Here is a 23,096-nt window from a genome sequence, read left to right as displayed (position 1 = left end):
ATTCAACAAGTATACTCAACATGGGGACTATTGGTTATCTAATTATTCTTAGAGAGTGGGATGCTACATCTCTCTATATCCCTATGCTCATATTCTTGTATCAAGAGTAACCTATGGTATACATAGTAAAGAAGAATTTCAATTAAAATATTTTCACGTTGAGTTCTAAGGGAACTTGCTGTTCCTCACAGACTTATGGTATAGATAAAGGTTTCTGCAGAACAACTGCCAATGATTCAACTCTAACTGCTTCTCTCACTAAACTTAGCACAGTCACAAGAAGTGTACAAGGAATACAAGATTTACTATGGGCTATTGGTTTAGTAAATAATTTTGCAGATATACTTATCATTGCTTCAATGTGTGTACTTTTATATTATGAGTAGCAAAAAGAAATTTATTTGCAGATCTACAACAAAGCTCTCATGGTGCTATGCCTTAAAAAGTATCATCTGTTATCAGCTTGCTCATGAAAATTACCTTTCATGTCTTCTAGAAAATTGACAATGTTCTTCACTATTATGGTCTTCCCAAATGCATTCTAAAATATAATACCAGAAAATATATGTTAAGTTATTGAAAATTATGCAATATTTAAACTGTTATCTCAAGGGAGCCTTAGAACTATGACTGCTTTATTCAACTCATTCTTATTCTTTCTAAATCAAATTACAGAAGAACATCATTAAACAAGAAAAAATTATCCCCTTATTTTGAAACATGAAGAAAATTCATTTTTACCTATAGTAGTGAGGTTCCTGTAGGTCTCCAGCATCACATCTTTGTAGAGATTCTTCTGGGAAGGATCCAGCAAATTCCACTCTTCCCGAGTAAAGTTGATATGCACATCATCATAGGTCACTGCCCTCTAAAATATTTCAGTCACATGTATAATAGAAAGCATGATGGTGACAACATCGTAAATGTATACTTCTTTGACTGTATAGTCATAAAATTCTGGTATTATTCCAAGACACAGACAATCATTTTAGAAGGAAATTGAATAGGAGATTCACCTCTGTCATTTCTGTACCCTTTGAATGGGATATCACCTCACAAAAGAACTATTAATAGAGAGACAAAGGAAATAGATCAACAGGACATAGTGCACATGAGAAAATTGTATGAAGAAATACTAATCACAAAAAAAATACAGTAGACAAACTGGGTGTATTGACTCAGGCCTTTAAACTCAGAATTTCTGAAGCACAGGTGGATATATTTTCCTGGTTTGAATGTCAGCCAAGTCTATGGAATCATGTCCAGGACAGGTGGAAGTATACATTAAGACACTGTATCCATTGAATAAAATCAATGAAAGAACAAATGAAAGAATTCAGAGATGTTTACTGAAGTTCCTACAAAGAATGATGCACGGCCTTTTTCTCTGTGAGGTCCTTGGAGCCCAGCAAGAGGCCCTGCTTCCATACTGAGGATAAAGGTCTTGGAGAGAATAGGGATACAATGATCATATCTGGATATAATATAAGCAATATACAGCAAGCTGACAGCTAACATCAAATTAAATGGAGAGAAACTCAAAGCCATTCCACTAAAATCAGGATCAAGACAAGGCTGTCCACTCTCACCATATCTCTTCAATGTGGTGCTTGAAGTTCTAGCAATAGCAATAAGACAACATAAGGAGATCAAGGGGATTCAAATTGGAAAGGAAGAAGTTAAATTTTCGTTATTTGCAGATGATATGATAGTGTACATTAGTGATCCCCAAAACTCTACCAGAGAATGTCTACAGCTAATAAATACCTTAAGTTATGTGGCAGGATACAAGATCAACTCAAAGAAATCAGTAGCCCTCCTATACACAAAAGATAAAGAAGTGGAGAGGGAAATCAGAGAAATATCACCTTTAATGATAGCCACAAATAGCATAAAATATCTTGGGGTAACTCTAACCAAGGAAGTGAAAGATCTCTTTGACAAAAACTTTAAGTCTTCCAAAAAAGAAATTGAAGAGGAGACCAGAAAATGGAAGGATCTGCCATGCTCTTGGATTGGTAGGATCAACATAGTAAAATGGCATTTCTACCAAAGGCAATCTATAGATTCAGTGCAATCCCTATCAAAATCCCAACAAAATTCTTCACAGATCTTGAGAGAACAATAATCAACATTATATGGAAAAAACAAAAAACCCAGGATAGCCAATACAATCCTATACAATAAAGGAACTTCCAGAGGCATGACCCTCCTAACATCAAACTCTACAGCAATGAAAAAAAGCTTGGTATTGGCTGGATGCTGATGGCATATGCCTTTAATCCCAGCACTCAGGAGGCAGGGCAGGTGGATCTCTGTGAGTTCAAGATGAGCCTAGTCCACAAGAGTTAGTTCCAGGACAGGCCCCAAAGCTACAGAGAAACCCTATTTTGAAAAAAAAAAAAAAAAACAAAAGCAAAAAAAAAATAAGCTTGGTATTGGCATAAAAACAGAGACGTTGCCGGGCAGTGGTGGCACATGCCTTTAATCCCAGCACTTGGGAGGCAGAGGCAGGTGGATCTCTGAGTTCGAGACCAGCCTGGTCTACAAGAGCTAGTTCAAGGACAGGCTCCAAAACCACAGAAAAACCCTGTCTCGAAAAACCAAAAAAAAAAAAAAAAAAGACGTTGACCAATGGAATTGAATTGAAGACACAGCTATTAACCCACAAACCTAAGAACACCTGATTTTTGACAAAAAGCTAAAATTATACAACGGAAGAAAGAAAGTATCTTTAACAAATGGGGTTGGCATAACTGGATGACAACCTGTAAAAGAATAAAAATAGATCCATGTTCGTCACCATTAACAAAACTCAAGTCCCAATGGATTAAAGATCTCAATATCAATCCGAACACACTGAACCTGATAGAAGAGAAAGTGGGAAGAAGCCTGTAATACATGGGCACAGTAGACCACTTCCTTCGTAAAACCACAGTAGCACAGATAATAAACGGCACATCCTGAAGCTGAGAAGCTTCTGTCTCTTGACAGTAACATCTTGTAAAACATGAAAACTAGTTACATATTGCCAATATAGAATGGCACATAATCCCATTAACATTGCAGAAGAGAAAGATGGAGACACAGTGAGGGAAGACTGGACCATGGAAAGACTGAAGCAGAGCAGGACAAACATCAAATCCTGTAGCTCCCTTGTCAGATGGATGGCTTCAGTTTCAAATAGCTTAAACGGCCCTGTCCTTGCGACTTCTCATGCATTTCTCTCTTTGGTAACTTCCACTCCCTATGAGCAGCTAGGTCTCCATGGAAGTTGTGTCATAACTTAGGTATCTTAACATCTTTGGGCTCAAAATGAAAATCCAGTGTGTTGTGAAATAACATCTCTAATTGTGTTTACTTGTTTATGCTGTAGAACTTTTGATTTAATGATGCAAAGAAGTGCTGCCATTTTTTATGCTGCATTGGTTTAGCTCTGTGAAGTTGTGATACTTTGCCTATCTAAAATACCTGGTTTATATGGAAAAGAACTGAAGGACCAAGAGAACGACAAGAAAGCATAGAGAGGGCTGGCAGCCAAAGAGAATAAAAGAAAGGAGAACTCTGGGATGAAAAAGTGAAGACAAGGCAAGAAAAGGAGAGAACAACAGGAGACATTCACCTAGCTACACAGCAAATGATGGAGTCAGAAATAAAGAAGGGAATACAGAATAGAGAAAGATGAAGGCCAGAGTGAAAAGATAGAAAGAAAAAATTAAGTTTAAAATAACCATCCTTGAAAGAAGCCAAAGCAAAGCAAGGTCAGACATTTATAAGAAAACATAAGCCAGCCGGGCGGTGGTGGCGCACGCCTTTAATCCCAGCACTCGGGAGGCAGAGGCAGGAGGATCTCTGTGAGTTCAAGACCACCCTGGTCTACAAGAGCTAGTTTCAGGACAGGCTCCAAAACAACAGAGAAACCCTGTCTCGAAAAACCAAAAAAAAAAAAAAAAAAAAAAAAGGAAAGAAAACATAAGCCTCCATGTGTGAGATTTATTTGATAAATGGGTAGCAGATTCTCAATAGAGAAAGAAGTAAAAGAAAACAACCAACAATGCCAGGCTTCAATCCTCAGAGCTCCATGCAATGAACTCTCACTGTCTCCTCTCTGGGCTTCTAACTCTGCATAACATAGATGCCTGCAACAATGATAAACTGTAACCATAAACTAAAAATTCATGATCTTAAATTTTGATTCTTTCTTGTTTCCAAGAGCAACACATAGGGGTGATGCTGAAAAGTGTGATTTCTTATTTGTGAAGGACACTAACAAGCTTGGACCACAGGTGCAGAAAGTTTTGAAACAAGTAGCTTCCTGCCAGGTGGTGGTGGCGCATGCCTTTAATCCCAGCACTCGGGAGGCAGAGGCAGGTGGATCTCTGTGAGTTTGATACCAGCCTGGTTTACAAGAGCTAGTTCCAGGACAGGCTCCATAACCACAGAGAAACCCTGTCTCCAAAAACAAAAACAAACAAACAAAAAAAGAAGTAGCTTCCTGAGACTATGAATCACTTTGCTCACACCTTCCCTAAATTGAAGTTTTCTGTGGCCAGAGTCTTATGCTTGTGGCACCTTGATAAGCTTCCATTCCATAGCATGGGCCTTCTCTATAATGGTGATAAACACCTTGAAAATCCCTGCCTATCTCAACACATGACTGCTGTCTGAAACTACCTTCTCATTTTTATTAATTTTTGCTCACTTGTTTTTTCCACTGTGCACCTGAATAAGCCATCAGTGATAACCTTTGAACATATTCAATGTTCCATTTAAGAAATTAGCTCATTATTTTTTAATTCTGTCTTACTCAATTTATAGAGCACAGGCAGAGGAAGAAAGATTTGAGCCAAAATATCACACAAACGACCTCAGGATTAATTTTTTTTCTGGAGTTTATTTCCAACTGAAATCCTATGACCACAATACTCAATTTCTGCCATTATTCCTAACATTTATTTCCATTTTCCTGGTCCTAGACTAACAGCTAATTATGTTCAGGATTCTATACTTCTGTACCCTTTGAATAAGATATCACCTTACAAGAGAAATGTCTATTAACAGAGAGAGGCAAGGAAGCAGATCAATGTACACAGTACACATAAGAAAACTGAAACTGAATGAAGAATTACTAACTACTAAAAGGAAAAATAAGATGAAAAATTGGGTGTATTGACTCATTGTATAGTATGAGAGAAGAATAAATTTTAAAAAAAGGAATATGAGTACAGTTAGGGTATTTGACCAAGGTAAGACTAAAACTTATCAGGGCAAACAATGAATCATGTAGGTCTGTCTCAGGCTGTTAGGACTTCATTCTCAAAGGGCTTACATAGTTCTATTCCTGTATATGTCTCTCTTTTGCTGCTTCCACTCCCTGTATGAAGCTCTTTATGGCATATGTCTCATAGCTTGGTATCTCAACATCCTATCATCGCATCATACAACTGTGGCTCCATTTTTACAAATTCATTCAGTAAACTCTCACAGAATCTTAACTGAGTTTCCAACTCTGCAAAACAGATTGGTGCAACAGTGCTGAAGCGAACTTCAGAAGAAGATTCTATCACTTATAGATTGTGCATCTTTCTTGTTTCCAGTACAAGTATAACATGTGTTATCGCCCAAATTTGGCTTCTGACTTGTGGTAGACAACAGAGGTGGGATTAGGTGTTCAAGCAATTCTCAATTACTTAGCATGAGGCAAGCTTAAGCCACAGAAGACATTGCTCTACAAAGAAATCAACAATCAACATCACTTAAAAAATGGAATGAAACTATTAATGACCTAGAAACATTGGAGAAGAGAAAAAATAGAGATAGTTGTTTCTATTCTGATCTCAAGAGAGAGACCACTCTCCACATGCAAATATTTTTCCTGCAGTGGATATTCAGTTTCCTGACTCAAATGTGTAACTTTGAAACTGAGGTGCTACAATCATTTAATTTAAGATTTTGAAGGTGTCATACAGGACAACAAGGTCATTGCCCTGGAGAGGAAAAGTCTGGGACCAAAGCCACTTATGTCAGGGTAAGATAGCTAGTCTCGGAAAGGAATTTCTGAAAGCCTGAAACTACGGTTGTTTAGAACTGATAGGACTTCCCCAGAGAGAATTCACTCTACACATTTGAGAGATCAATAAATAAGTCTCTATGATTATATGGTACACCCATCTCTAGATGCAGCTCGAAGAGAAGCCAGGCTAGAAGAGATTCTGCATTCCACATGTTGCCATCTTTGCATCTTTTAGGTTCAGGCTCCACACTCTGAACACTTTAAATAGGAACAGAAGACTGCAAGCCTATACCAATCCCTCTTCATTTCTAAGTTCCCAAATAAAAGCCAGAAAGATTAGCAGACACTTATTAACTGCTATTTTTCTTTCTCATTGATAAGTCAAGGCCAAACCTGGAAGGAGTTACAGGACTGTCTTCCCAGCATTGGGCTGCAGAGGCAGGATTAGGTGTTGAAAATAATTCTCAATTACACAACATGAAGCAAGCCTAAGCTACAGGAGACAGTGCTCTACAAAGAAATGAACATAACTTGAAAGAAATGAAATAAAACTACTAATGACTTAGAAACATTAGAGAACAGAAACAAATAGAGAAAAGAGCAGCAATACACTTAAAGAAAGTATTTGAAACTGATACCAAAAAGTGATTTTTGAAGTGATGATAATAATGTACTTTTAAGATTAAATAAAATTTTCTATAATAACTTTGAAAAAAGAGAAGGCCCTTCCCTAGGGGAGGGGATGTCATTAATAAGAGGTAGATTGATGGTGCCCATATACATATGTTGGCTGCTGAGATCTGTAACTTGACACATAGAGTTAGTCAATGGCCTGTTTTTCAAATCACTGAGCCGAAATAACTGTGTCAAGCAAGATCAATCATATCTGCAGAGGATAGTTGCCTATTTGCTAATTCAATATTTCTTGACTCAAGACAACCTTCCCAATATGTATAGCACACAATCTAGTCTGTGTTCATTCACATGACATTAATTTAAATATGCTAGCAAATTACAAATCACTCCTGCTACAACAATCAGGCCCTTTTTCATAGTGGTGGCTCCAACAGCTGATTGCCTATGCTGTGCCCCCTGAAGTGCACACAATAATCTATTCTTTCTACTGTGGTCTGAAGACAGAAATAATACTGCATATGCAAATCCTTTCCCTGCAAATGCATTTGACTGTAACTACATGACTCAAATGCATAATTTTATTCATTTTGTTTTTGTTTTTTGAGACAGGGTTTTTCTGTAGTCTTGGTGTCTGTCCTGGAACTAGTTCTTGTAGACCAGGCTATCCTTGAATTTACAGAGACCTGCCTGCCTCTGCCTCCTGAGTGCTGGGATTAAAGGCATGCACCACCACTGCCCAGCAAATACATAATTTTAAAATTGTGTGTTGGTTTAGTCATTTAAGTATTTTGAAGGTGTAATATAGAGGACACTCAAGGTCACTGCTGTGTAAGGCAGCAGACAGGGACCAAGGCCACCTGAGTCAACATAACACAACTTGTCTCAGAAACAATATTTCTATCAGGATGGAAATGAAACTCTTCTAGAATTAATATGCCTTTTCACTGAGATATCACATCACACACTTAGGAGATTAATGAAAAAAAATCTCTTTAATAACAGTATGCATCAATCTCTGTCCAATGCTCAAGTGGAACCAGGTTAGACAGATTTTGCATTCAATATATGCTGTTATCTTTTAAGTATCTCTTAGGCACTTCGTCCAGATTATACTTTGTTTTTTTTTAAGGATTTATTTATTATGTATACAACAATCTACCTCCATGTATGTCCACAAGCCAGAGGGTACCAGATCTCATTACAGATGGTTGTGAGCCACCATATGGTTGCTGGGAATCGAACTCAGAACCTCTGGAAGAGCAGCAAGTGCTCTCAACCACTGGGCCATCTCTCCAGCCCTTTTTTTTTTTTTTTTTTTTGGTTTTTCGTGACAGGGTTTCTCTGTGGTTTTTGGAGCCTGTCCTGGAACCAGGTCTTGTAGACCAGACTGTTCTTGAACTCACAGAGATCCGCCTGCCTCTGCCTCCCGAGTGCTGGGATTAAAGGCATGCGCCACCACTGTGTCCAGATTATACTTTGAACAATTGAGGTAGCAACAGGCAACATGCTGGTCTAGATATTTAGACAAGAAATATTCCCAGAATATTTTCTTAAGTACGCCAGTGACCTGTTACAGCAGGTCATTCTTCACTGACAGGGTTGTAAGGTGAAGGTCACAAGGGATGAGAAATACTGGACAAGTAAAAAATAAAAAAAGACCGGGGGGGGGTGTTGCAGAAGATATGTCCCATGCTAATAAGCTTCTTATGAAAAATAGCCAGGTGGTGGTAGCATATGCCTTTAATCCCAAGACACAGGGAGAAGAGCCCTGTGTTTCTCTGTGAGTTCAAGGCCAGAGAAACACTGTATCAAGAAAAAGAATACAGGGAGAGAGAAGATGATGTCTAGCATTTTGTATACTAATTCCTGAGGAGAAATGAAAGAATTATATGAAGTCAGCAGAAACTATCATGCAATGAGACAAATTTAGGAAGAAGCTAGTCCAACAATTCTACACAAAGGATATACAGGGTATTTTGAAATCTTGGCTAAGTGCAGAGCTCCATCTAGTGGGAAGGGTTGGGTTGTCAAGATCTGAAGCAACCCCTCCACAAAGGCCTGGGCACCAGACCATTACCAGCTCCAATGCATATTCCTGGTTTTAGAGAAGGAGCTCTGTTTTATTATCAATACATCAGGTTCTTAGGGAAACTCACAAGGCTTATGTCCCAGGCTGTTACTAGGTCTCCCAAGAATGTCCCTCTTATCTGCCTGAGGTTCTAAATGAAAGCCTTGATTGTTCAGGCCAGTCCTTCACACAACAGTGATTTACATTTCAAATATAGGTCACCTGGTGTCATATAGCCCTTCTGGTAGAACTATGCTTTTCTCAAAAGGAAAACAGGAACTTGAAATCAGACCAGGCCTTATGGTTGGCTGTGACTCTGTAATGCCTCTTTGAGCAGCTTCATAAGAGGTCTGTTTTTTGATATTTGGATGAGCCTAGTGATGTTTATTTATTTACTTTTGACTTTTCGAGACAGGATTTCTCTGTAGCTTTGGAGCCTGTCCTAGAACTTGCTCTTGTAGACTCACAGAGATCCACCTGCCTCTTCCTCAGGATTACAGGGATTAAAGGTGTGCACCATCGTTGCCCACCGGCAATTTTTTAAAAAAAATATCAGTGCTGGCTTCTTTGAAATGGTTTGGAGTCAAATATCTGGACAATCCTGATGAACAATGTATACCTGGGCATTCTAATCTCTACCAGCCCTCATTAGCATATACTTAGCTTTTGGGTGTTTTAGACACAGTCCTCCCTCTGCTAAATTCTACTTTGTGAGACTTAATTATTTCAAACGCATTGGTAAATCCTTTGTATTTCCAATTCTACTATTCTACATTATCGTATAGTAGTGGAGACCTACCCAACATGTGAGATGTATTTGATAACCTCCACAGATTTAAATATAAATGGAGATTACATTTAAAGGTTAAATGCAAAGTGCTCAATATTGAAACTATGTTGAAGAAACTAGGCCTCTCTGAGCTTGGCAACTTGTTTCCGTGAATGCATCGACCCTGCTGAAGTTGACTACAAAAGTGTTTTTAAACACAGCTTCCTGCTCCCAATACTTTAAGCAGATTGAGTCAGAGCAAAATTATACACAGGCCTGCCCCTAGACTCATGAGTTTAGCAGGGACCATGAGGGACTTCACAGTACAGGGACTATGGCGGCAGGTTTCCATGCAGATGACGGAAGGACACACCATAGTGTTTTCCGCACCTCGCCCTCTGCTCCTCCCCATCAGAAGACCACGTTCCCTCACTCACCAAGTTGTGCTTCTCCATTTTGCCAAAGTTCTCAGCTCATCATCTCCCTGCAACAGCAACTGCACCCGAGAACAGGAATCTACTGGCACCAGCTCCTCTTCAAAGCCAAGACTGAAGGTGGCTGCCCGGAAGAGACCTGCACTGCTTCTGACTGACAGGTCACCTGGAGTGCATGATTGGCTAGTGAGTCCTGAGTGGCGAAAGCACCACCCATAGGGGTACAGTGTGCTAAAAGAGACAGAATACTGGCTCCTGTCCATTCCATTCACCCCAACAGAGAACTTCTCCAGATTTGAGAATACATGCATTTAATAGCACTGGCCCCTGGCTACTAAAGTGATCAATGTCATCTTCTAGCTCTCCAGAGGAACTTTCTTTTTTTCCTGTTGGATGCAATGGTGACTCACTAGCTTGTATGGAGCACTGTACTAGGTGGATTGAGCAATTTCCTGTCCCGCAAGGGTAAGGATGCCCAGAACACTAACAACTAAAGAGAGTTTCTTTTTTCTTGTGATGTTGTGAAATCAAAGCACTACTTTATCGAATGAGTTATTTTACACAATATGAACATCAATATAATTACAATTGTAAAAAAAACTTTATAAGAATGGACTGATTTTTCAGATTTCCAAATCAGAGTTGACTATACACTTACACAGAATTGTCTTTGCATGAAGCCCAAAGGGAACAGCATAAAAATGAGTGTTTCTGTAGCCCCTTTATTTTTGCTGATCAACAGTTTGTTTACAAAAAGCAGCTGCAGCCTGGCGGTGCTGGCGCACGCTCGGAAGTCAGAAACAGGCGGATCTCTGGGAGTTCGAGGCCAGCCTGGTCTACAAGAGCTAGTTCCGGGACAGGAAACCCCCCCCCCCCCCCCAAAAAAAAGAAGCTACAGAGAAACCCTGTCTCGAAAAATAAAAAAAAAATAAAAAAAAAGAAAGAAAGAAAGAAAGAAAAAAAAGGCAGCTGCAGGTTTGTTACCTAGGTCTGAGACAGTAGAAGAGTCAGGTCTGGCATTTGTGTCCTACAGACTGTGCAGGTGTATATTAAGGCAGTTTTCGCAGCAACCTTTTGGTTATGTCCTTGTTTCTTCTTTTGTCCAGTCTGCTTTTTGGCATTTTTCTGCTGAGACTGAATCTTCTGCTGTCCACGACCCATATCCGGGCCGGTGTGGCGTCCGAGAGACCGCTCAGTGCGAGAGGAGCCTGGCAGGACGAGCAGGGAAGGAAGGGACGCGCCCCGCAGCGCAGCGCTCGGGGCCTCCGCCAGCCACCGAGGAGGGACCGAGCAGAACCGGGAGCACAACAGACCGCGTCCCGCACACCCGCCGCAGCGCGCGCCCGCCGCGCCTGAGCACGAAGCAGGGCCGTCGCTCGTGCCCGCGCACGCTGCCGCCGCCGCCGCGCTCCCAGCAGGTCCCGCCCCTCGCCTTCCTGCCGCGGCTCCACCCCGCCCCTCAAGAAGAGAGTTTTTAAGTTACAAAATGAGCTGGGCAGTGGTGGTGCACGCCTTTAATCCCAGCACTCGGCAGGGGAATCTCTGGGAGTTTGAGACCAGGCTGGTCTACAAGAGCCATTTCCAGGACAGGCTCCAAAACCACAGAGAAACCAAGTCTCGAAAAATAAATAAATAAATAAATAAATAAATAAATAAATAAAGTTACAAAATGAAATATTTGTTCTGTGGCTTCACTCTGAGGTCAGATGAACTGAAGGTACTTTTTACATGGTTTTCACAGGGATTTTACACAACAGGAAGGAGAAAAGCAGGAACCAGGTCTCAAGATGATTGGTCTTTCCCCCATCGGAAAGCTGGATGATGACTCCATTGTTTATGGGTTTTATTCCTTAAATTCGAAGCAAACTCCAGGCGAATGAATAATTATAAAAAGGGTAGTGTTCATGGAAATTTGAATATGTAGAGAATAATGGAGCTAGAAAGAATGACTTCATGAGCACTATTGTCAGCCGGCATATCTTCCTCTATAGTTAGGTGAATAAAATATACAGCTGCAGTATTCAAGATTCTCTACATGAACAGAACAGGTAGAATGATTCTCACCATGGATGTAAAATGTGAGCTTATTAGAATGTCTTACAAGCTGTGGTCCAGGTAACTTAAGAACAGCTGCTTACCAATGGCAATTGAAGAATCCAATAGATTGCTTCTCAGCCTTTTCTCTAAGATCAAGTGAAGAATCCAGCAGTTGTTCAGCCCACAAACCTTGACTTCTCAGCTCATTTTAAGTATTCACCAAAATTACAATGACGTAGGCACTAATGCTAGTACAGGAATGAGCTTGGTAGCCAGAGCCAAAGCACAGAGGCAAAAAGAGACTTTTCTTCTTCAAAATACTTTATATGTGACTGCTGCTGCTAGAATGTAAGATGCTGATTGAAGTTGGGTCATAGTTATTGTTTGATTCAGTTTTTTTTTTTTTTTGGTGATTTCAAGACTGGATTTTTCTGTGTAATTGTGGAACTGATTCTGTATGCCAGACTCGTCTCAAACTCAGAAAATCCCACTACCTAGTCATCTCTTCCTCATTCAACCAATCATAGGGAATAGACTATAGGTGTATGCTTGACAGCAGAAGGCATTGTAACAGGAGTAGAAACCATTGGAAGTTGGCCATTTCTTCATGTATCTTCCTTGTGTCTTCAGGACCTACGTGGTCCTGATCTCTAATATACCACTCCCATTTGATAACAGGTTGTAGCTGTAAATGTCCTACTTTATAACTTGATAGATCCAGTAATATTCAGCTCATGATGGGCATTTCAAATCACTTGGTAAGGTGGTGACTGCAATGGATTAAGCCACATATGGTTGGTACTTCTAGGTTCTAGGGGTCATGCAGGGGCACACAAGCCCTCAGTCACCTGGGGATGTTAAAGGTTCCCTCCTGCATGATCCACGTATGACTCAGCTAAACCCTTGCCCGCTTCCTTGAGCCCGATCATCTGCATATGATGGAGCCATGTCAACCCCTGTGTGCATGCACCAGGCAGCTTTTAAAATCTAGATGAGCCATTGTCCTCCCTGTCTCTGAACACTAACTTCCCAGGCCTCTACATGCCCCCTCTAATAATCTCCTAAGAGTGTTTCTTGTGTGTTTTGTGCTTCCTTCTTGGTAAGAAAAAATCCTAAGATTGCGCAGCTCTGCTAGCACATAGAAGTTCAATTAGGTGAAATGAAAACAAATCAAAATATCCATCATTTTATTAAGTACAGCACCCTCTAGTGGTTGATCCCATGTTGGGAATCAGGGAATCAGGACGGGGGAGCCCATGCAAACTGGGAGCCATGTGTTTCGCCTCTAGGATCCCACCTAAATATGCTGTGGGAGAGGTCCTGACCACAGAACAAATATTTCATTTTGTAACTTTAAAACTCTCTTTAGTTGTTAGTATTCTAGGCATCCTTACATCTGTGAGACAGGAAATTGCTCCACCCACCTAGCACAGTGCACCGTATAAGTCACACAGAATGCTGGAAGAAAAAGGGAAAGTTGCTAGGAGTGCAAGAAGATGACATTGATTGCTTTAGTAGCCAGGGGCCAGTGCTATTAAAATGCATGTATTCTCAGATCTGGAAAGTTCTCTCTTGGGGTGAATGGAATGGACAGGAGCTAGTATTCTGTCTCTTTAAGCACACTGTACCCTATATGGGCGGGGCTCTAGCCACTCAGGACTCACTAGCCAATCAGCACTCCAGATGACCTGCCAGTCAGAAGCAGTGCAGGTCTCTTCCTGGCAGCCGCCTTCAGTCTTGGCTTTGAAGAGGAGCTGGCGCCAGTGGATTCCTGTTCTCGGGTGCAGTTGCTGTTGCAGGGAGATGATGAGCTGAGAACTTTGGGAAAATGGAGAAGCACAACATGGTGAGTGAGGGAATGATGTCTCCTGATGGGGAGGAGCAGAGGGTGAGGTGCGGAAAACACTATGGTGTGAACTCCATGGGCCTGGGTGGGAACCTGCCGCCATATTGCCTGTATTGTGAAGTCCCTCATGGGCCCTGCTAACTCCTGGACCTAGGGGCAGGCCTCTGAATAACTTTGCTCTGTGGCTTCATCTCATTTGAGTCTTGGGAGTGGAAAGCTGCGTGTAAAAACACCTTCCTAGTCAACTTCAACACGTTTCCTGCATTCATGGAAACAAGTTGCCAAACTCAGGGAAGCCTCGTTTCTCCAGTATCTTCTCGATATCGAGCACTTTGCATTTAAGCTTTAACTATAATTTGAATTTATATTTAAATTTGTGGATGTTATCAAAGGCATCTTACATGTCGTGTAGCTCTCCACTACTGTGTCATAATGGAGAAGAGTAGAATTGGTGATACAATAGATTTACCAATGCTTAAAAATTATTTAACTCTCACACAGTAGAATTTATCAGAGGGAGAAATGCGTCTAAAACACCCAAACTGTGAGTCTATGCTAATGAGGGCTGGTAGAGATTAGAATACCTGGGTATACATTGTTTATCGGGATTGTCCAGATATTTGACTCCAAACCATTTCAAAGAAGCCATCACTGAGTTAAAAATAAAAAGTCACTGCTGGGTGGTGGTGGTGCACACCTTTAATTCCAATACGCTTGAGGCAGAGGCCGGTGGATTTCTATGAGTTCAAGGGCAGCCTGATCTACAAGAGTGAGTTCCAGGACAGGCTCCAAAGATACAGAGAAACTCTGTCTTGAAAAATAAAAAAAAATTACTAGACCCACCCAAATATCAAAGAATAGACCTGTTAACAAGCTGCTCAAGGAGACATTACAGGTCACAACCAACCTTAAGACCTGGCATGCCATAAAGTTCCAGTTTTCTTTTTGAGAGAGGCATAGTTCTGTCAGAAGACCAATATTACCGGTGACATATATTTGAAATGTAAAACAGTGTTGTGTGAAGGACTAGCCTGAGCAATCAAGGCTTTCCTTTAGGACCTCAGGCAGGGAGGAGGGACATTCTTGCTGACCTAGCAACAGCCTGGTACATAAGCCTGTGAGTTTCCCTAAGGATCTGATGTATTGATACTAAAACAGAGCTCTTTCTCTAAAACCAGGACTGTAGTAATAAGGGCGGTTTGGCTGCGTTCCCAGCACCCCAGCCGCCTGCTCAGCTAGCTTATGCCCGAAATAACAACACACAAACTGTATTCATTTAAACACTGCTTGGCCCATTCTCTTCTAGGCTAATTCTCACATATTAATTTAGCCCATTTCTAATCATCTGTGTATGGCACCCCAAGGTGCACTTACCAGGAAGATACTAGCCTATGTCCATCCTGGGTCGGAGCTTCATCCCGGGAGCAGGGCATTGCGTCTCTCAGGCATCTGCTCCCGAGAGGAGAGCTGTCTAGACTGACCTCACTTCCTCTTCCTCCCAGCGTCCTGTTCTGCCTACTCCTCCCACCTATCTTTCAACCAATAAAATGGGCCAAGGCAGTTCCTTTATTAGCCAATGATCTTCCTCCATCACAGGACTGTGTATTGGAGAGCCCATAATGGTTTGGTGCCCAGGCCTTTGTGGAGGGGTTGCTTCAGATCTTGACAACTCAACCTTTCCCACCATATGGAGCTATGGTTCTCAGTACCAAGGCCATTCTGGACGTAGCAAAGATTTCGAAATAACCTGTATACTCTTTGTGTAGAATTGTTGGACTAGCCTCTCCCTAAATTTGTCTCATTGTATCATAGTTTCTGCTGACTTCATGTAATTCCTTCATTTCCCCCTAGGAAGTAATAGTCCAGGCTGGCTTTGAACTCACAGAGAGGCACAGGGTTCTTCTTCCTGTGTTGGGATTAAAAGTATAGGCCACCACCACCTGACAAGTTGCTATTTTTCTTTTTTCATTTTTTTTTTTTTGGTTTTTCAAGTTTCTCTGTAGCTTTGGAGCCCATCCTGGAACAAGCTTTTATAGACTAGGCTGGCCTTGAACTCACAGAGATCTGCTGGCAGGAATTAAAGACATGCCCCACCACTGCTCAGCTAAGATGCTATTTTTCTTAAGAAGCTTACTTGGCTGGGACGTATCTTCTGCAACACCTCCCCACCCTATCTTTTTTATCTTTTACTTGTCCAGTCCAGTCTTTCTCCTCCCTTGTGATCTTCACCTTAGAACCCTGTCAGTGAAGAATGAGCTGCTGTAACAGGCCATGGGCATACTTGAGAAAATAGTCTGAGAATATTTTTGCCTAAATATTTAGACTGGCAAGTTGCCTGTTTCTATTTCAATTGTTCAGAGTATAATCTGGACCATTATCCTATGGGATACTTATGACTAACAGCATATATTGAATGCACAATCTATCTAACTTCTGTCCCTTGAGCATTGGACAGAGATCAAGGCATAACATCATTAAAGATACTTTCTTTATTAATCTCCTAAGTGTGTGATGTGATTTCTCAGAGGGAAGGCATATTAATTCTAGAAGAGCTGCATTTCTGTCCCGATAGAAATATTGCTTCTGAGACAACTTCTGTTATGTTGACTCAGGTGGCTTTGGTCCCTCTTTGTTGCTTTCCTAGGCAACCTTGAGTGTCCTCTATATTACTCCTTCAAAGTTCTTAAATGACTGTACCAATTCACAGTATTAAAATTATGTATTTGCTGGGCAGTGGTGATGCATGCCTTTAATCCAAGCACTTGGGAGGCAGATGCATGCAGATCTCTGTGAGTTTGAAGCCTGGCTGGTCTATAAGAGCTAGTTCCAGGACAGTCACCAAAGCTACAGAGATACCTTGTCTCAAAATAAAAAAACCCAGTGAAGTAAAATAATGCATTCAAGGTGTGTAGTTGACTGCCTAATGCAGTCGCAGGAAAAGGATTTGCATATGGAGCATTTCTTCTGTCCTCAGATCACAATAGGAAGAATAGATTATTGTGTGCACTGCAGGGGGCACAGCGTAGGCAATCAGCTGTTGGAGCCACCACTATGTAAAAGGGCCTGACTGTGGTAGCAGGAGTGGTTTGTAATTGCCCAGCATGTGTAAATTAATGTCATGTGAATGAACACAGACCAGATTGTGTGGGTGTCCAGATTAGGAAGGTTATCTTGAGTGAAGAAACATTGAATTTGCAATTAGATAACTATCCCTTGCAGATATGATCTATTTTTTTATTGGTATTTATTGAGCTCTACAATTTTCTTTTCTTCACTCCCTGCCTCTCCACTCCCCTATTCAACCCCTCCCACGGTCCACATGCACTCAGTTTACTCAGGAGATCTTGTCTTTTTATACTTTATACTTCCCATGTAGATTAGAGCTCTGTAAGTCTCTCTTAGCATCCTCATTTTTGTCTAAGATCTGGGATTTGCAGTCTGTAGGCTAGCTTTCTTTGCTTTGTGCTTTAAAACCACTTATGAGTGAGTACATGTGATAATTGTCTTTTGGGTCTGGGTTACCTCATGCAAAATAATGTTTGCAAGTTCTATCCATTTCCCTGCAAGTTTCAAGATGTCATTATTTTTTCTGCTGTGTAGCACTCCATGGTGTAAATGTACCACATTTTTCTTATCCATTCTTCAGCTGAGCAGCATTTAGGTTGTTTCCAGGTTCTGCTAGGACAAACAAAGCTGCTATGAACATAGTTGAGCACATGTCCTTGTGGCACGATTGAGCATCCTTTGGATATATTCCCCAAAGTGGTATTTCTTGGTCTTGAGAAAGGTAGTTTCCTAATTTTCTGAGAAATTGCCACCCTGACATCTGAAGGGGCTGTACCAGCTTGCATTCATACCAGCAATGCAGAAATGTTCCCTTTTCCCCACAACCTCTCCAGCATAAGTTGTCATCAGTATTTTTGATCTTAGCCATATATTCAGGTGTCAGTTATAATCTCAGAGTTGTTTTGATTTGCATTTCTCTGATGACTAAGGATATTGAATATTTCCTTAAGTGTCTTTCAGCCATTTTAGATTCCTCTGTTGAGTTCTCTGTTTAGGTCTTTACTCCATTTTTTATAGAATTATGCGCCACCACTGCCCTGCTCAAACACTTTCTTTAAGTGTATTGCTGCTCTTATCTCTATTTGTTTCTGTTATCCATTGTTTCTAAGTCATTAATAGTTTCATTTCATTTCTTTCCAGTTATGTAGATTTCTATGTAGATCAATGTCTCCTATATTTTAGGCTTGCCTCATGCTGTGTAATTGAGAATTATTTTGCTGGGCGGTGGTGGCGCACACCTTTAATCCCAGCCCTCAGGAGGCAGAGGCAGGCAGATCTCTGGGACTTCGAGGCCAGCCTGGTCTACAAGAGCTAGTTCCAAGACAGTCACCAAATCTACAGAGAAACCCTGTCTCGAAAAAAAAAATTGAGAATTATTTTGAACACCTAATTCTGCCTCTGCTGCCCAGTTCTGGGACGACAGTCCTGCAACTCCTTCCAGGTTTGTCCTTCACTAGTCAGATAGAAAGAAAAATAGAGCAGTTAATGAGTGTCTGTTGATCTTTCTGACTTTTACTGGGAACATAGAAATATAGAGGGATTGTTATAAGAATTGAACTCATTGACCAACTTTGAAGCTGGTGGAGACACAGTACAGGAAGTGAGAGGTTAGCCTGGGGGTGAGAGCTTTCCTCTTTCGACTGAGATTACTTATGTGGAATCAGGTAGTCAATTGTGATGCTGTATTATTATCCTGATTGATCATTGTTTGCAGTCCACAGACAATGGCAATCTGGATATGGACTGACCTTATCTTGAAACCTAATGTGTGATATTTACAGTAGTTATCCAAAATAGATGATCTGGGTAAAATGTTGTGTCCCTGCTTAACAGGACCATTACTTTTCTGGAATACGATCTTCATATTTAGGGAAAATACATGAGAAATATTTATTGTGCTCTAATACAAATCCTTCGTCTCTGGAGCACATGACCATACAGTGTGTTTCAAGTTTTCAAAATAATTTTTGAGATTAAAACTTCATCATGTCCACATTGTCTTTGCTCACTCCAAGCCGTAACATATCCTGATTGTTTTTTAATTCATGGTCTGTTTTTGTTTAACAACAGTTACAAAGTAACCACAGTTACACAGGAACAGTGATTCCTTTATAACTGTGACCTGTGTTTGTCTTCAGGATTTCCCATCTCTGAGGGAATGGAATGGCTGCACTGGAAAGTGAGTGTGCAAGGCAATGTGCACACAAAGGACCCTGTGCTTTGGATGAAGAATAGGATGTGCTATAGGGGAGTGGAATAATGTGTACTAAAGACAAATGTTCTAATCTAGGCCCCTGGCTGGGCGGTGGTGGCACACGCCTTTAATCCCAGCAATTGGGAGGCAGAGGCAGGCAGATCTCTGTGCGTTCGAGGCCAGCCTGGTCTACAAGAGCTAGTTCCAGGACAGGCTCCATAACCACAGAGAAACCCTGTCTTGAAAAACCAAAAAAAAAAAAAATCTAGGCCCCTGTCTTCTGGGCTGGGTGGGCAGAACTGGAGTCTTTTGATATCTGAATCTTCTATAGAGAGGCGGCTAATATTTTGAGGCTCAGCCACGTGGCCCTAACCAGTAAGGAATTCTGGGAAGGGTTAGAAATAGGGAATACTAGTAGCAGACAGTGTGTGGGTTCTTTCCATGATTCTATTCTGCCTCTGCAGTTGGAGTTGGAAGGAAGATCACAAGCTATACCATCGTGAGTGTTAGGTGTTCAGGTCTGTTGAACTGTCATTTCTGCTGTGACTTGGCCTGATCATGAGCCAGCATGTAGTTATGTTGGTCCATGTGGTTCATGTTGGCAGTGGCCCGTGTTCTCTGAGCCTCCCTGTATATGAATTTATTGGGGCAGAGGAGTCTCTGGAAATTCAGCATATGATCGTGATTGTCCAGAGTACACACGTGGACACTGCTCTTGGTGTGCAGTGGGAAGAGAGATTAGAAAACTGAACGTCTAGATTCCAGAATTTCTCAATATTGCATTCCAATTTCAGGTTTGTGTTATAAGGATTACAAATAGTTTAGGAACTGGTAGGAAATGATGATATTGACCTTCTAGCAATGCATGATCAGAATGCTTTTATTGTGATCCTGCCACTTGCTGCAATGGTGTGATCCAGTGAAGCTTACTTCCAGGGGAATAAGGATTTTCTGATCTGCAGAGATTTCTCAGGTGTGCATTGTATTGGACAGGTAGATAGAGCTTAATCCACATCTTGGACCATAATCCATGTAGCAGAAAATAAATTTAAACCATTTTTTTTTGTTTTCCATAAACAACATTCTCCATGACACATTATTTTAAAAAACCCATCCCTTTTAAATGAGTTTAAGAAAATAAACAAAATCCAGCTCCCACCTCCTTATTCCCACTTCTTCCCATTCCTTTTAAATAAAAGGGGAAAATGTAAAGATAAAATAAAACCAGAACACCTGATGAATAAATTAAAAAAAAACACTGCAAAACTTCACAAAACAAAGTACTGTATTCCTCTAAGGTAAGTAGAATTCACACTGAATCCACTGGGAGTGAGTTCTTTCTGGTACAAAAACCTGCAAAGAAAGACACTCAAGACAGAAAAATAAACAAAAAAGCAAACAAAATAGTTCACCAAAAAAAACTGGAGAGGCTGGAGCCCTAGGCGTGTGCCTAGACCTGGTAAATCAGAAGCAGGCAGGGACTGCAAAAGACAGAGAGAAGATGAGGGAAGAAAATAAGCTGAACAGATTGGTGCCCTTCCAGAACTCTGTGTAAAAGAAGTTCTTCTACCACCCGTACCCACCTACCCTTGAGCAGTCCTAAAGAGAGTGAAGTGGAGCAGAGAAACAGGAAACAGTTTGCACATTTGAGAAGTGTCCATGTTGAATCTCCATAGGAAATATGTCACACCTGCCCCATTCCCTGGGCCTCTCCTACTGCCCAGAGCAGGTCCCTACAGTTAATTTTGGGATTCTCCCCCTTCCACAGTATAACTTTTTTTAAAGATTCATTTATTTATTTATTTATTTATTTATTTATTTAGCCCTGCAGGCCAGCAGAGGGCACCAGATGTCATTATAATTGGTTGTGAGCCACCATGTGGTTGCTGGGAATTGAACTCAGGATCGCTGGAAGAACAGTCATTACTCTTAACCTCTGAGCCATCTCTCAGCCCCCCAGTATACCTTTTTTAAAAAGATTTTTTCCCATCGAGGTCATCGTTTGTTTTCTATCTTTTTACATTCTTTTTTCCCTTCTTTCCTCTTTTTTCCCCCTCTCTTTTTCCAATACTTTTTTTAGTAAGGGGAATACCATGATATCACTCTAGCCTGGCCCCTGTAGACTTGATCCCAGGGCCTGCTGTTAATACCACTGTAGAATCAAGACAGGGAGATGTTGTAATTAGTAGTCTGGGCATGGTATTGGATTTGTGGGAAACCCCTGTCTGTTGTAGTGATGAGAATCATCTTGATTTGTCTCACTCTAAACAGGGACTCACCTAAAGCCAGGGAGTCCTCACTGACTCTTTGTCTATGAATTCTACATCTTCAAACCCTTTGCCAAGGCCACTGAATTTGTCACAGACTGACAAATTAGTAACATGGTTGACTGAACCACAGCCACGAAAGTGAGCTTCCAACTCTTCTGCTGTTGCACCATAGTCCACATTGCCAACATAGATGGAACTGGCATCAGCCTCCATCTTCTCCTCAAGAGATGAGATCACTGAGCCAGCATTGCCTGGGGTTGTACTCTTATTTTGGGGTTGTATTCTTATTCATCTGCTTCTCTACCTCATTTTGTAGCTCCTTTAATTTCTCATCCTCTTCCTCTATCTCCCTGACTCCCTGAAGCTTTGATCACCTTCTAGCTCTGGGTCCTCAATGATGCTGTCCTTGAAGTGTTCCTTCTGGCTTCTGGGGACTCCCCAACTCATCCCAGAACCTGTAGCTGAAGGATCCTCATTCCCAGTCTCCCCAAAAGCCCACTTCTCAGGCAGGGATCCCCAACCACCTGCTTCCCCCACTTTTCTTCAAATCATTTCTCTAGGTTGTTTGGGATTGGGTAATAGTGGAGCAGCATTTATCTAAACCAGAAGAAAGCACTAGGGCCGGGAGAGCCATCACAAGAGATCTCTTTTGTTTGCTAAGAGAATATCCATATCATGAGACTTCTGTCGTTGGAAGATAGATCAGTAATTAGAGGTCAGAAACAACAGTTTAAGGGTCACTTTGAGATAACTGCTTTTTCTGTTGGCTAACACAGATGTTATTCACCACCATCAAGGTTCCTGGAAGAAGAACAGCAGGCATAATAAAATTCTGTATAATGTTAAAACATACCTAATATGATTATACTTTCAACTGTAATAAGTAACAAACTACTAATATGCAGTACTTTAATAATAATAACTTTCAAGGACTAAATATTTTCTTTTCTTTTCTTTTTTTTTTTTTTTTTTTTTTGCTTTTTCGAGACAGGGTTTCTCTCTGATTTTGGAGCCTGTCCTGAAACTAGCTCTTGTAGACCAGGCTGGTCTCGAACTCACAGAGATCTGCCTGCCTCTGCCTCCAGAGTGCTGGGATTAAAGGCGTGCGCCACCACTGCCTGGCAACCATTTTCACTACATGTTTAAGTTAGTTGTTTTAGGTAAAATATCTTGAGTATATATATATAACATCATAGACAGTATGTTTTAACAAAAATAATATCAAATTACTATCAAAAGGAAGCATACATATCTATATCATTGTAAAATATTTAAATAAGTAGTTACTTTTTAAATTAATTTTAATGATCTACCCTTTTATCTCATCATACATATATATGCCTCTTGATTTTTTTAAGAGTAGATTCAATAATCTACACTTTTTTTCTATCATTACCTTGGGTGCCTTTTGTAGGTGGATAAATGTTTATGAATATATAGAGTTGGCTTTGGAGTTGGACACTGGCTCTGTCCCTCTATAAATCCAAACACGTTAAAAGAAAAATTCAGAGTTTCTGTCTCATGTCAGGAGCATGGGACAGAAATAAAAAAGAATTTAGAAAAAAAATTTACTTTTCTTTATATCTATTTTTGTCTCTATTGTCCATGTCACTGAATATATTTGTCTGTATATGTCTATATAATTAATGTTGAAGGTTTGCACAATGAACAATAAATTTTCCTGCAGTGAATTTTGAAATTTCCAGGAAGAAGATGGGGCCCCAGAACATCAACTCAACCTGGTTGATATGACGTCATGATGA

At 40.7% G+C, this 23,096-nt stretch overlaps 2 pseudogenes; both read right to left on the bottom strand.

The window, feature by feature from the left end:
- The window catches only part of LOC121458724, a 43,214-nt pseudogene that overhangs the window by 3,175 nt on the left and 16,943 nt on the right, over positions 1-23,096 (bottom strand).
- On the bottom strand, positions 21,140-21,780 carry LOC121458635 (annotated as a pseudogene).

Source organism: Microtus oregoni, unplaced genomic scaffold (assembly GCF_018167655.1).
Source record: "Microtus oregoni isolate MIOR12 unplaced genomic scaffold, Mior012 000018F_ref0000195, whole genome shotgun sequence".
Taxonomy (NCBI): domain Eukaryota; kingdom Metazoa; phylum Chordata; class Mammalia; order Rodentia; family Cricetidae; genus Microtus; species Microtus oregoni.
The sequence above is the reverse complement of the archived record's forward strand: the minus strand, read 5'-3'. Positions and strand labels throughout refer to the sequence as shown.